This window comes from Ovis canadensis, chromosome X (genome assembly GCF_042477335.2).
Source record: "Ovis canadensis isolate MfBH-ARS-UI-01 breed Bighorn chromosome X, ARS-UI_OviCan_v2, whole genome shotgun sequence".
NCBI classification, from domain to species: domain Eukaryota; kingdom Metazoa; phylum Chordata; class Mammalia; order Artiodactyla; family Bovidae; genus Ovis; species Ovis canadensis.
The window spans coordinates 39,591,545-39,603,450 of NC_091727.1; the positions used below are offsets into that span (position 1 = coordinate 39,591,545).

Below are 11,906 nucleotides of genomic sequence, written 5' to 3' on the forward strand. Positions count from 1 at the left end.
TCAGCTGAGTACTTTGTGGGTAAATAAAAAAGTGATTCTTAGCTTCAAGAAATTGACATTTGATGGTCAAAAAGCAATTAATCATTTCCAAGTGTGAACTTAAAACCAGGATTTCCTCACTAAGATTAAGCCACCAAACATCATGATTGTTAGGGAAACACACTTTGAAATCTTTTTCAGGCTGTGTGGCCCTGAGGCTGATTTTATCCTCCGCGGTACCAACCCAGGTTTTACAATGGTGTTTTGGATCAGAGGGGTATCATAAGTCAAGCTTTCCTTTTCACATCTCTATTAACATCTTTTCCTTCATCTTCAGCAATGGGGCTGCTCGGTCCTCACTCTGGTTTTTGCCAGCATGTCTCTGTCTCCCATTCTCTTTGACGTTGTTCAGTCGCCTAGAAAGATGTGCAGTGGCATTCACAGGCAATGATTGGCATCAGATTTCCCTCATTATTCTGCCATAGAGTCAGCACTGAAATCGATGGGAAACCAAGTGCAATCACATAAAGTTGATTGCCATTTGGGTCCTATTGATTATCCTGACAAATCTATGACAAGAAGAATAGCCGCGCTGGATGGCAAAAAGGTAGTGACTACACATGCTTCAGCTGCCATTTGAGGTCGGCTCACATAGCATCTGCCCATTGATCTAGATCAGAAAGTAAGAAAGAGACGCCCTTACAGAAAAGCAGGCTAGTGGAGGGAAAATGCTTATTCTTGTCCACTAATGATGACCTCTTAAACTTACCTTCAAGGACAATCATTCAACAGTGCTCCTTTTTTCTAACCTTGAAATTTGTTGGAGAACTGAGGACCTCTGGGGACCATCTTGGACTGAGTTACTATAGATTACCCTCTCGCTACAGACACAGAGATGCTGGACAGAATAAATGAACAAGAACTTGCAAATATGTAGCTTAGTTCAAAATAAAGGAAAGCAAATCCTTACAATGCAAAACTAAAGAAATAAAAAACAAGGCTCCACAGGTTTGGGCTGGGGATAGGGTGCAGCATCTGATCCAGCTAAAGTTCCTTGTGGCCAAGTATTGGGATTTAATGGCCATATAGGGACAGAAGATATGGCCTTGGGTCAATGAAAGATGAGATGGAATGTCTTTTGTTTTATAAAACCAGATTTCCAAAAGAGTGGTCCCTTCATTGAGGGTAGAAGAACGCTGATCGGGTCAAGGATTTACAAGGAGGTGGTCTCCACCCACAACTTTAAATGGATTTAAAGTTTCTAAGAAAATGAAGCCACAGGTTTCTGCTAGAAGTGTAATATGAATTTTCACTACTTATATGGTATGAGAATCCCTAAGCTGAAAAATCAATATTGGTTTCAGATCAATAAAATCCGAGCCATCTGGCTGAAAGAAATGGAAACACATCCTGTAGGGATCCTTCTACAATCCAGGACATACGGGACTTCAGAAATGTGATGGTTTGAAAAATATTGGTCAAAATATTCTTGATATTCCACTTAATTCTGGGCCGGCTCATGACTGCATTGACCAGAGTACAGCTGAAATGATGCTACATTATCTTTTTTCATTCTTTAAAAAAAAATTTATTTTATACTGGAGTATAGTTGATTTACAATGTTGTGCTATTTTCAGGTATACAGCTAAGTGATTCAGTTATACATATACAAGTGTCTATTCTTTTTCAAATTCTTTCCCCATTTAGGTTATTACAGAATATTGAGCAGTTTCCTGTGCTATACAGCAGGTCATCATTGCTTATCTATTTTAAATATAAGCAGTGTGTACATGCCAATCCCAAACTCCCAGTCTATCCTTCCCTCCCCACCATCCTTTCCCCCAGTAACTATAAATTCATTTCCTAAGTCTGTGTTTTTGTTTTTATAAATAAGTTCATTTATATCATTTTTTATATTCTAAGCTGGTTTTAGAAAAGGCAGAGGAACCAGAGATCAAATTGCCAACATCCGCTGGATCATTGAAAAAGCAAGAGAGTTCCAGAAAAACATCTATTTCTGCTTTATTGTCTATGCCAAAGCCTTTGACTGTGTGGATCACAATAAACTGTGGAAAATTCTAAGAGAAAGGGGAATACCACACCACCTGACCTGCCTCTTGAGAATCTATGCAGGTCAAGAAGCAACAGTTAGAACTGGACATGGAACAACAGACTGGTTCCAAATAGGAAAAGGACTATGTCAAGGCTGTATATTGTCACCCAGCTTATTTAACTTCTATGCAGGGTACATCACGTGAAATGCCAGGCTGGAAGAAGCAGAAGCTGGAGTCAAGATTGCCGGGAGAAATATCAATAACCTCAGATATGCAGATGACACCACCCTTATGGCAAAAAGAAGAGGAACTAAAAAGCCTCTTGATGAAAGTGAAAAAGTTGGCTTAAAGCTCAACATTCAGAAAACGAAGATCATGGCATCTGGTCCCATCACTTCATGGGAAATAGACGGGGAAACAGTAGAAACAGTGTCAGACTTTATTTTGGGGGGCTCCAAAATCACTGCAGATGGTGACTGTAGCCATGAAATTAAAAGACATTTACTCCTTGGAAGGAAAGTTATGACCAACCTAGATAGCATATTCAAAAGCAGAGACATTACTTTGCCAACAAAGGTCCGTCTAGTCGAGGCTATGGTTTTTCCATTGGTCATGTATGGATGTGAGAGTTGGACTGTGAAGAAAGCTGAGCATCGAAGAATTGATGCTTTTGAACTGTGGTGTTGGAGAAGACTCTTGAGAGTCCCTTGGACTGCAAGGAGATCCAACCAGTCCATTCTAAAGGAGATCAGTCCTGGGTGTTCATTGGAAGGACTGATGCTAAAGCTGAAACTCCAATACTTTGGCCACCTCATGTGAAGAGTTGACTCATTGGAGAAGACTCTGATGCTGGGAGGGATTGGGGGCAGGAGGAAAAGGGGACAACAGGGGATGAGATGGCTGGATGGCATCACCGACTCGATGGACGTTAGTTTGAGTGAACTCCGGGAGATGGTGATGGACAGGGAGGCCTGGCGTGCTGCGATTCATGGGGTCGCAAAGAGTCAGACACGACTGAGCAACTGAACTGAACTGAACTGATGAGGTATTTTCTTTCTCTGACTTACTTCACTCAGTATGACAATCTCTAGGCCCATTCATGTTGCTGCATATGGCATTATTTCATTCTTTCTTATGGCTGAGTAATATTTTATTGTGTGTATGTGTGTATGTGTGTGTGTGTGTGTGTGTGTGTGTATACAAGGCTTCCCTGGTGGCTCAGCAGTAAAGAATCTGCCTCCATCTGTTTGTGTCATCTTTGATTTCTTTCATTAGTATTTTATAGTTTTCTGCATACAGGTCTTTTGTCTCTTTAGGTACATTTATTCCTAGGTATTTTTTTCTTTTCATTGCAATGGTGAATGGGATTGTTTCCTTAATTTCTATAATTTTTCATTGGTAGTGTATAGGAATGCTATGGATATATGTGTATTGATTTTATATCCTGTGACTTTACTATATTGATTAGTTCTAGTAATTTTCTGGTCCTTAGGGTTTTCTATGTATAGCATCATGTCATCATCTACAAACAGTGAGAGTTTTACTTCTTTTCCAATCTGGATTCCTTTTATTTCTTTTCCTTCTCTGACTGCTGTGGCTAGGTGGGATGGGGTGGGAGGTGGCAGGGAGGTTCAAGAGGGAGGGGACATATGTAAATCTATGGCTGATTCATATGGATGTATGGCAGAAAACAACACAATATTGTAAAGTAATTCTCCTCCAATTAAAAATAAATAAATTAACAAGAAGAGGTCTTGAACCTACCACCTTGTTTGCTGAACCACTTATGCTAGAGCCCTAAACCTCCATGTAAAGAAGTACATTCTGAGACTGCCATGTCGGAGAGTTCACATGTAGGTGCCCCCACTACATGTCAGCTGAGCTGTTAACTGAGAGCCAGAATCCAGAACCAACTGCCAGCTCTGAATGTGAGCCATCTTGGATGTGTAACCCAGTAAAGCCTTCAGATGACTCTAGGCTCAGTTGGCATCTGACTGCCAAAACATGAGGGAACTCAAGTAAGAGCTACTCAGTCAAGTGCTTCCTGCACTTCTGACCCACAAAAACCTTTGACTGTGTGGGTGAGCAACATAGTCATTTTAAACCACCATGCTCTGGAGTACTTTGTAGCAATAGATAATCAGAAAAGATAAGGGGAGAAAATCTGAGGAAGAGATGCTCACTAACACAAATTATGAACATGAGCAGAAAGGATCCTCAATGAAGGAGAAGTCCACAAACAATATTCAGGAAGATACTAAGAACTAGAGACATTGTAATAATCTAAAAGAGATAATGTGATGTATGTTAAAATGATTAAAGATGAGGTCAGACATTCAGGGTGGTAAAGAATATATATGTATAACTGAATCACTTTGCTATATACCTGAAACTAACACAACATTCTTAAATCAACTATAATATAAAATGCAAAAAATTTTTAATTGTTAAAGAAAGTTGACGCATACTCTGCTAGTGATATGGGCTTCCCAGGTGGCTCAGACAGTAAAGAATCTGCCTGTAATGTGGGAGACCTGGGTTTAATCCTTGCATCAGGAATATCCCCTTAAGAAGGGAATAGGAACCCACTCCAGTATTCTAGCCTAGGGAATCCCATGGACAGAGGAGCCTGGTGGGCTACAGTCCCTGGTGTCGCAAAGAGTCGGACACGACTGAGAGATTAACACTTTCATTACTAGTGATACTGTGGAGAATCAGGAAGGCACATACATGATTGTTGGTGGGGCACAAGATGTTCTAACCACTATGAAGAACAATTGAGTTATATCTATTAAAATTACAAATATAGTTATGCTTTGACCCAGCAATCCCACTCTGTGACTCTATCCCATATAGCTGAATGCTCTTAAAATGACATTCACTACAATATTATCTTTAAGTGTTAAAAAAAAAAAAAACAACTAGAAACAATCCAAGTGTAGGGTATTGGTTAAATTAACCATGATATATCCACACAATGGAAAGCTACGTAAAGGCATAAAGGAATGAGGTCATGTTTTTACATACAAAAAGCAAAACAGACCAATGTTATTATAGTATATAAAGTTGCCTTACGGTAAACAAGGGAGAAAAATCAATACACATTTAAAAATCCTTATATTTGTATAAAGAAACACTAGAAGGATACATAGCAAACTACTTAATGAAGTTATTATTGAGGGAGTAATGCACTGACTTTTAAGCTATATATAAAAGGAGACTTTAAAGTGAGACGTTTTAAAATAAGAGTTAATAATGAAAAACATGAAAAAAATAGTATCTGAAGAGAGTTATTTGAAAAAGAGTAATCAAAATTGAAATTTAATGTCTATGTTAAAAAGCTGAAAACAAACCTGTGAAAATTACTTATAATCCAGCAAAGAGAAATGAAGAGTTGGAAAATATAGCCAAAAAACCTAAGAAACATGGAAGCAAGAATAAGAAGGTACAATACACATCTAATTAGATTCCAACAGGAGAGAGTAGAGAGAATGGGGTAAGGTCCACACAGTGAAACTGCAAAATACCAAAAATATGGTAAAACAGGGAAAAAGACCAAAGAACAAAAATTAGACTGAGGCTTAACAATAATGTCAAAAGATAACTGAATACTATCTTCAACTGTTAACTTCAATTCTATTGTCAGTAAGATTGAGTTCATTCAAGACTGAGTCAAAACAAAGATAATTTTAGAAAAACAAAGAATGAGAGAGTTGACATGCATAGAACTTTGCTGAAAAACCTCTAAAGGATATATTTCAATAAGAAGGAAACTGAACCCAAGATAAAGAACTGGGATGTAAGAGTAATATGAGTTGTCATTGCTCAACATAGAGTTCAAATCTAAATAAATATTAACTATAAAAACAATAACAATGGAGGTTAAGAAACAAGGGGCAACTAAATACTAGGCAACGAAAACATGGAAGATAGGAGGATTATGCTTAGAGTTTGTGTTCCCAGATCTTCTCTTGTTCAGGTGGAGGGTAAAGATACTAACTTTTTAGGCCAAGTATGCATGTTAAGCATTTAAAGGTTTGCATTAAAAGAAAGAAATGGAACGATAACTTACAAATGAGAAAAAAAAAGATATTTTTAAAAATCAGTAAAAAATAGAAACCACGAGAAGGCATGATACACAGAAAATGAAAAAGATGTTAGAAATAAAGATATTAGTAATCACAAATATATGTAGTTATTCAACTCAGCTATAGTTTCTCACCTCAGATTTTTTCTATCAAGAATACTTTTTATTACACAGGTTTCATATATTCAACAATTATTTAGGGGACACTGAGATGCAAAGAGTTCAATTCTAAAACTCCTTGTTCACCCACACAGACATCTTTGGGTTCAGCCCAACAGAAATGAGATAAAGTTATTGCTTTGTGAACTGAAAGCTTCAATTAAATATGTCTTCCAGAGTCAAGAACAAAGCTCAGGATTCTCTTAACTCTTAATAGGAGTGTACACACAAATAAAACCTAAAAATGTACCTTAGATTACCCTGTCACCTTTAAAAATTAATATTAAAATCAAATCCCATTTCTCAAAACATCATGAGAAGTGCACCCATATTTACAGACCCCATTAAATGATGCATAAATAAAATCTGTAGATTCAATGCAGTTTCTTAAAACACAGAGCCTCCTCTGGGACTTGGGCATGACAGACAGCAAAAAAACAATGCTTCATGCCTCCCTTTTCAAGTTTCTTCGAAACACCAAGATGTGAAATAAATATGCAGAATAAAGCTCTGTACTTTAAAAAAAAAACAAACATGTCGTTTCAAAGAGTCTCCTATTTGAAGAGTTAACTTTCAAAGTTTTTTGTTTTAAGGAAAACATAAAATCATCAGTAGGCTTTGTTTCTACAAGTTTCGTAAAACCCAAAGGGCCCTTTTGAACAAGGGGTTTTAAAGTGTGTCAAATACCACCTATTAACCACTGGTTATGTGGGGGTAGGATCCTTGCCTTCTATGGTATGTAAGATGAGACTGAAGAAGCTATATACTTTTAGCTTAACACTGAAAGTTATTGTTGATCTGAATCATATCATTTGATATTTCAACAGCCAAGTGTGTGTGGGTTTTTGCTAGCCCGGGGAATTTATTTAAGAGGTTCTAAAACTTGTACCACCACTTACAGAGAAAGGAAGAATGGAGTTCTGCAAAAATAAAACATAAGCTTAATGGGTAAAGAACCAGCACTTATCACCTTCTGACATCTCGTCCACAGAGTTATGGAGACACTTCAGCACTCCTTAATTACTAAGGAATCCAGGTGGGCATGTGAAGACCTGGAAATCAACTGAGGCCTTTTTCATAGGAAGGTGGATAACAACTCTGTCCCCCAGGCAACTGAGGTGCCAGTCTGCCCTGGTGGAGATGGTCTGGGAGTCCTTTTCCTTCTAGACTCTTCGGCCCTTGGTTCACCACCACTTTACTTCTTGTGCTTCTCCATCTTCTCTAGGGTTTTGCTAGGATGGGCTGGACTGTGGTCTCCAGGATGGTCCATCTCTCAGGGCTTCTTTTATGTAGTTCTGCAGGGAAGACACAGCAGCACAGATGGCCTGGTTGCCAAGTCCATGGATAATCAGGCTGAAATGAGACAAGCAGTTCTGGATGTTGGTCTCTAGGAATGGGGAGGGCTGGTTGTTCCCATTGGGAATTCAGCCTTGATTGAGAAGGTGTGTGAATCCTTTACACACTTGATGTGCAGCCAGCAGCATATTCTTCCTAGCTGCCATCAATGCTGTCCTCCGAGATGCTGCTGCTGCTGCTAAGTCACTTCAGTCGTGTCCAACTCTCTGCGACCCCATAGACGGCAGCCCACCAGGCTCCCCTGTCCCTGAGATTCTCCAGGCAAGAACACTGGAGTGGGTTGCCATTTCCTTCTCCAATGCATGAAAGTGAAAAGTGAAAGTGAAGTTGCTCAGTCGTGTCTGACTCTCAGTGACCCCATGGACTGAGGCCTACCAGGCTCCTCCGTCCATGGGATCTTCCAGGCAACAGTACTGGAGTGGGGTGCCATTGCCTTCTCTGGTCCTCCGAGATGAGGTCTGGTTAAATACTCAGCCACGGATTTACTAGGAAATTCTGCTTTGCAGACATGGGCAAAGTCCTAGGCCAAACGAACAGCCTCACCTTCTACTAAACATGCCAGGAGGGTGACATGAGGGGTGATATGAGTAGTTTTCTGTCCCTTGACTGGAAGATTCAACTCATTTTGTCCAACTTCTCCTGCAAGGACTGGCCAACATTTTTACACTTGGCTTTTCTAAGAATACCTACTGGGGCTTCCCAGGTGGAGCTAGTGGTAAAGAACCTGCCTGCTAAAGCATAAGACTTAAGAGATGCAGGTTAGATTCTTGGGTGGTGAAGATCTCCTGGAGAAGGAAATGACAACCCACTCCAGTATTCTTGCTTGGAGAATCCCATGGACAGAGGAGCTTGGAGAGCTACAGTCCATAGGGTCACAAAGAGTTGGACACGACAGAAGTGACTTTACACTCACATGCAAGAATACCTACTAGTAATGACGCATCTAAGTACTCAGGTGGGGACAGTCACTCAGGACTTCAGCAACTGCCACTATGTATTTCCATGCAGAGCTGCAGATGGACAATCTTCCAGGGACCAAGCAGAAGACCTTACTGAGATTTATCAGAGCCCCCACCAGCTCCTCCTGACAAAGCAGAGTCAAGGGGTTCTTGGTCATTGAAATAGGACCTTTGCTGAGTAATTGTCTGATCATGCAGAAATAGATGCTGGTCATGGACATACTACACTTGTCAACATCCTGCATCTCCTCCACCTGGGGCCCCGGTTCTCAGCCAAGCCCATGGTGTCCAGGGTGTGCATCACTTTAGATTTTTTTTAATCGAGAAAAATTCTTTAAATATGATGACAATAGAGATGAAGAAAATAGGCCAACCCAAGAACAGAAAGAAATGAGATATCCACAATATGCATGTCAAATGAAATAATCCTCAAGTCAAAAAGGTATTATTCGGGATAAAGTAACTTGTTACATAGTATTAAAAAGGAAAAAAATATATATCTATAACAGTCATGAATTGGAATGCATCTAACAGATCTTCCAAATATATAAAGAAAAAAAAAAAAGCCAGTACTGCATAGAGAATTTTAAAACTATTTTTTAAATTTAAAAAATTCTAAAAGTGCAGAATTTTAACACACCTCATTCAGAGAGATATAGGTTAAGAAGAGGAAAACTTAAGTGTATAGAAGAGTCAAGCAACACAATTAACAAGCTTGAGCTAATGGATTATGTAGAACCAAACCCAACAGCTTGTGAACAGATATTTTTCTCAAACACTGGAGACTGCTTATAAAAATTGACGACATACTTAATTATAGAAAATCTCTCTAAAGTATTTTTTTAAAGTCTCAGAAATGTCAAATAGGACTTTCCATGGGGGTCCAGTGGTTGAGAACCTGCCTGCCAGTGCAGGAGACAGGAGGTTTGATCCCTGGTCTAGGAAGATTTCACATGCTGCAGAGCAAATAAGTCCACGCACCACAACTACTGAGCCCACGTGCCGGAACTCCTGAAGCCTGAGCACCCGAGAGCCCGTGCTTCGCAACAAGATAAGCCACCACAATGAGAAGCCTATGCACCACAATGAAGGGTAGCCCCCATTCGACATAACTAGAGAAAGACTGCAAGCAGCAAGGAAGACCCAGTGTAACCAAGAAATCAATATAATAAATAAAATGTCAAATAGTATCTCAGGCTTTATACTATCTTACATCATCTACCATTTGACTTATTTAGTGTTTGTTCACACGTGCATGTGTACATACACCAAAGGCACGTATCTTTGGAGAACAGATGGAAAGCTTTCTAAAAAGAAAGGTTATTTTTGTCCTGTTTTCTCGAGATACTGTCTCGTATGATTCGCCATCCATGTGTTGCTATTTTCATTGTGTTTTTCAGCTGTTCATCAGAAGGGTAGTGTTGGAAACATTTGTTCTACATATCTATGAATGAAATTTGTGAGCTCTCAGTTTGACCTCAACTGCAAGTTTTGGTAGCGGGATGAAATGGAGGATAGAAGACAAAAATAAGAGTTCTTAAAAATATTTTTTCTTTCTTGTCAACATATTTAAACAGCCTCATTAGCTTTGTAGTCTAAGAAGAAAATAGCTGGAAAAGAGAAACTGATTCCTTTATTAAATACTCTCTTGATATTAGACCTGTTAACTTGATGGCCTAGGAGACCCTGTATTGGCAGGATGATGACAAACAAATAATGAATTGAATTTGACCTCTTTCTTTATCATAGGATGAGTTGCTGTATTGATATGGTAGAAAGACGCTTCTGTTCCTTTTTACATCAAACTCAGAACAAAATCCTACAGTTCTGAAGCCTATAATTACTGCTTTGCATGTATGGCAAGTTTAAGAATTAGGACCATGTTTTTTAAAAAGTTTCAGATGTTACAATTTTCAAACACTATTCCAATGGTATGTGATGGGGGCTTGGGAGGAAAGATCTCATCTATGTGACAGGAAGCTAAAGACATTCTCTAGATCTGTCCCATAACGATAGAAACTTTGGGGGCCCTAACACAATTTTAGAACAACATCACAAATCTTGTATAATAGTACCAATTAATACACAATGTTGAGACTTGTAAACCTGTTATATTGAGTTGAATTAGAACATAAAATGAATGCAAACCTATAATTGTACACAAAATAGATATAAAGACATGAGGCAGATTGAGTGATGCTCATTAACTTCTCCAAGACCACCTAGTTGGTGAATGACATCTCAGGATTTGATTCTAGGTGCCCCTTCTTCCAAGGCTTATATTCTTCCTACTTCACGATTTTGCTATATGCTTTACAAGCTGTATATTCTGAGGTAGGAATTTAACTCACTTGGAGGGACATTTTGTATCAGTACCAGAATCCTTATTTACCTTGCAAAAGAAAACCAATATGGGCCAATATGATTGTATCATTTAAATCTCAGAAGCAGTTCTACTCTCCCACATTTGGAAATATGTGCAAACAATTTAATCAAATTTCAAGTAGCAAACCAAACTTCAGTTCAGTTCAGTCACTCAGTCATGTCCAACTCTTTGTGACTCCATGAATTGCAGCACACCAGGCCTCCCTGTCCATCACCAACTCCCGGAGTTCACTCAGACTCATGTCCATCGAGTCAGTGATGCCATCCAGCCATCTCATCCTCTGTCGTCCCCTTCTCCTCCTGCCCCGAATCCCTCCCAGCATCAGAGTCTTTTCCAATGAGTCAACTCTTCGCATGAGGTGGCCAAAGTACTGGAGTTTCAGCTTTAGCATCATTCCTTCCAAAGAAATCCCAGGGCTGATCTCCTTCAGAGTGGATTGGTTGGATCTCCTTGCAGTCCAGGGGACTCTCAAGAGTCTTCTCCAGCACCACAGTTGAAAAGCATCAATTCTTCGGTGCTCAGCCTTCTTCACAGTCCAACTCTCACATCCATACATGACCACAGGAAAAACCATAGCCTTCACTAGACGGACCTTAGTCGGCAAAGTAATGTCTCTGCTTTTGAATATGCTATCTAGGTTGGTCATAACTTTTCTTTTTAGTTTGCAGCAATTGAGCTCTCTAACTTCATTTACTCACTTATTTCTTCCCTTTTAAACAAGTACTTATTAGATGTCCATTGTGTGCCCAGTATCACATTCTATGTTAGATAAGATAGAAGTTACATCTTCAATTGTCTTTTCTTGTGGAAATGCTTATAGTTCAGCTGTAGAAAAGCAATATACAAATAAACACTCAAAACAACTGTAGACTGGTTCTACAATCATATATAGACAAATGAAACTGTTGTGGACTTCAGAATTCAAA

The 11,906-nt window shown here is 39.2% G+C and overlaps 1 pseudogene; it reads right to left on the reverse strand.

Annotated features, from left to right (window-relative positions):
* Positions 1 to 7,474: 7,474 nt before the first annotated feature.
* Positions 7,475 to 9,704, reverse strand: LOC138930702 (transcription factor AP-2 gamma-like; annotated as a pseudogene).
* Positions 9,705 to 11,906: the final 2,202 nt, after the last annotated feature.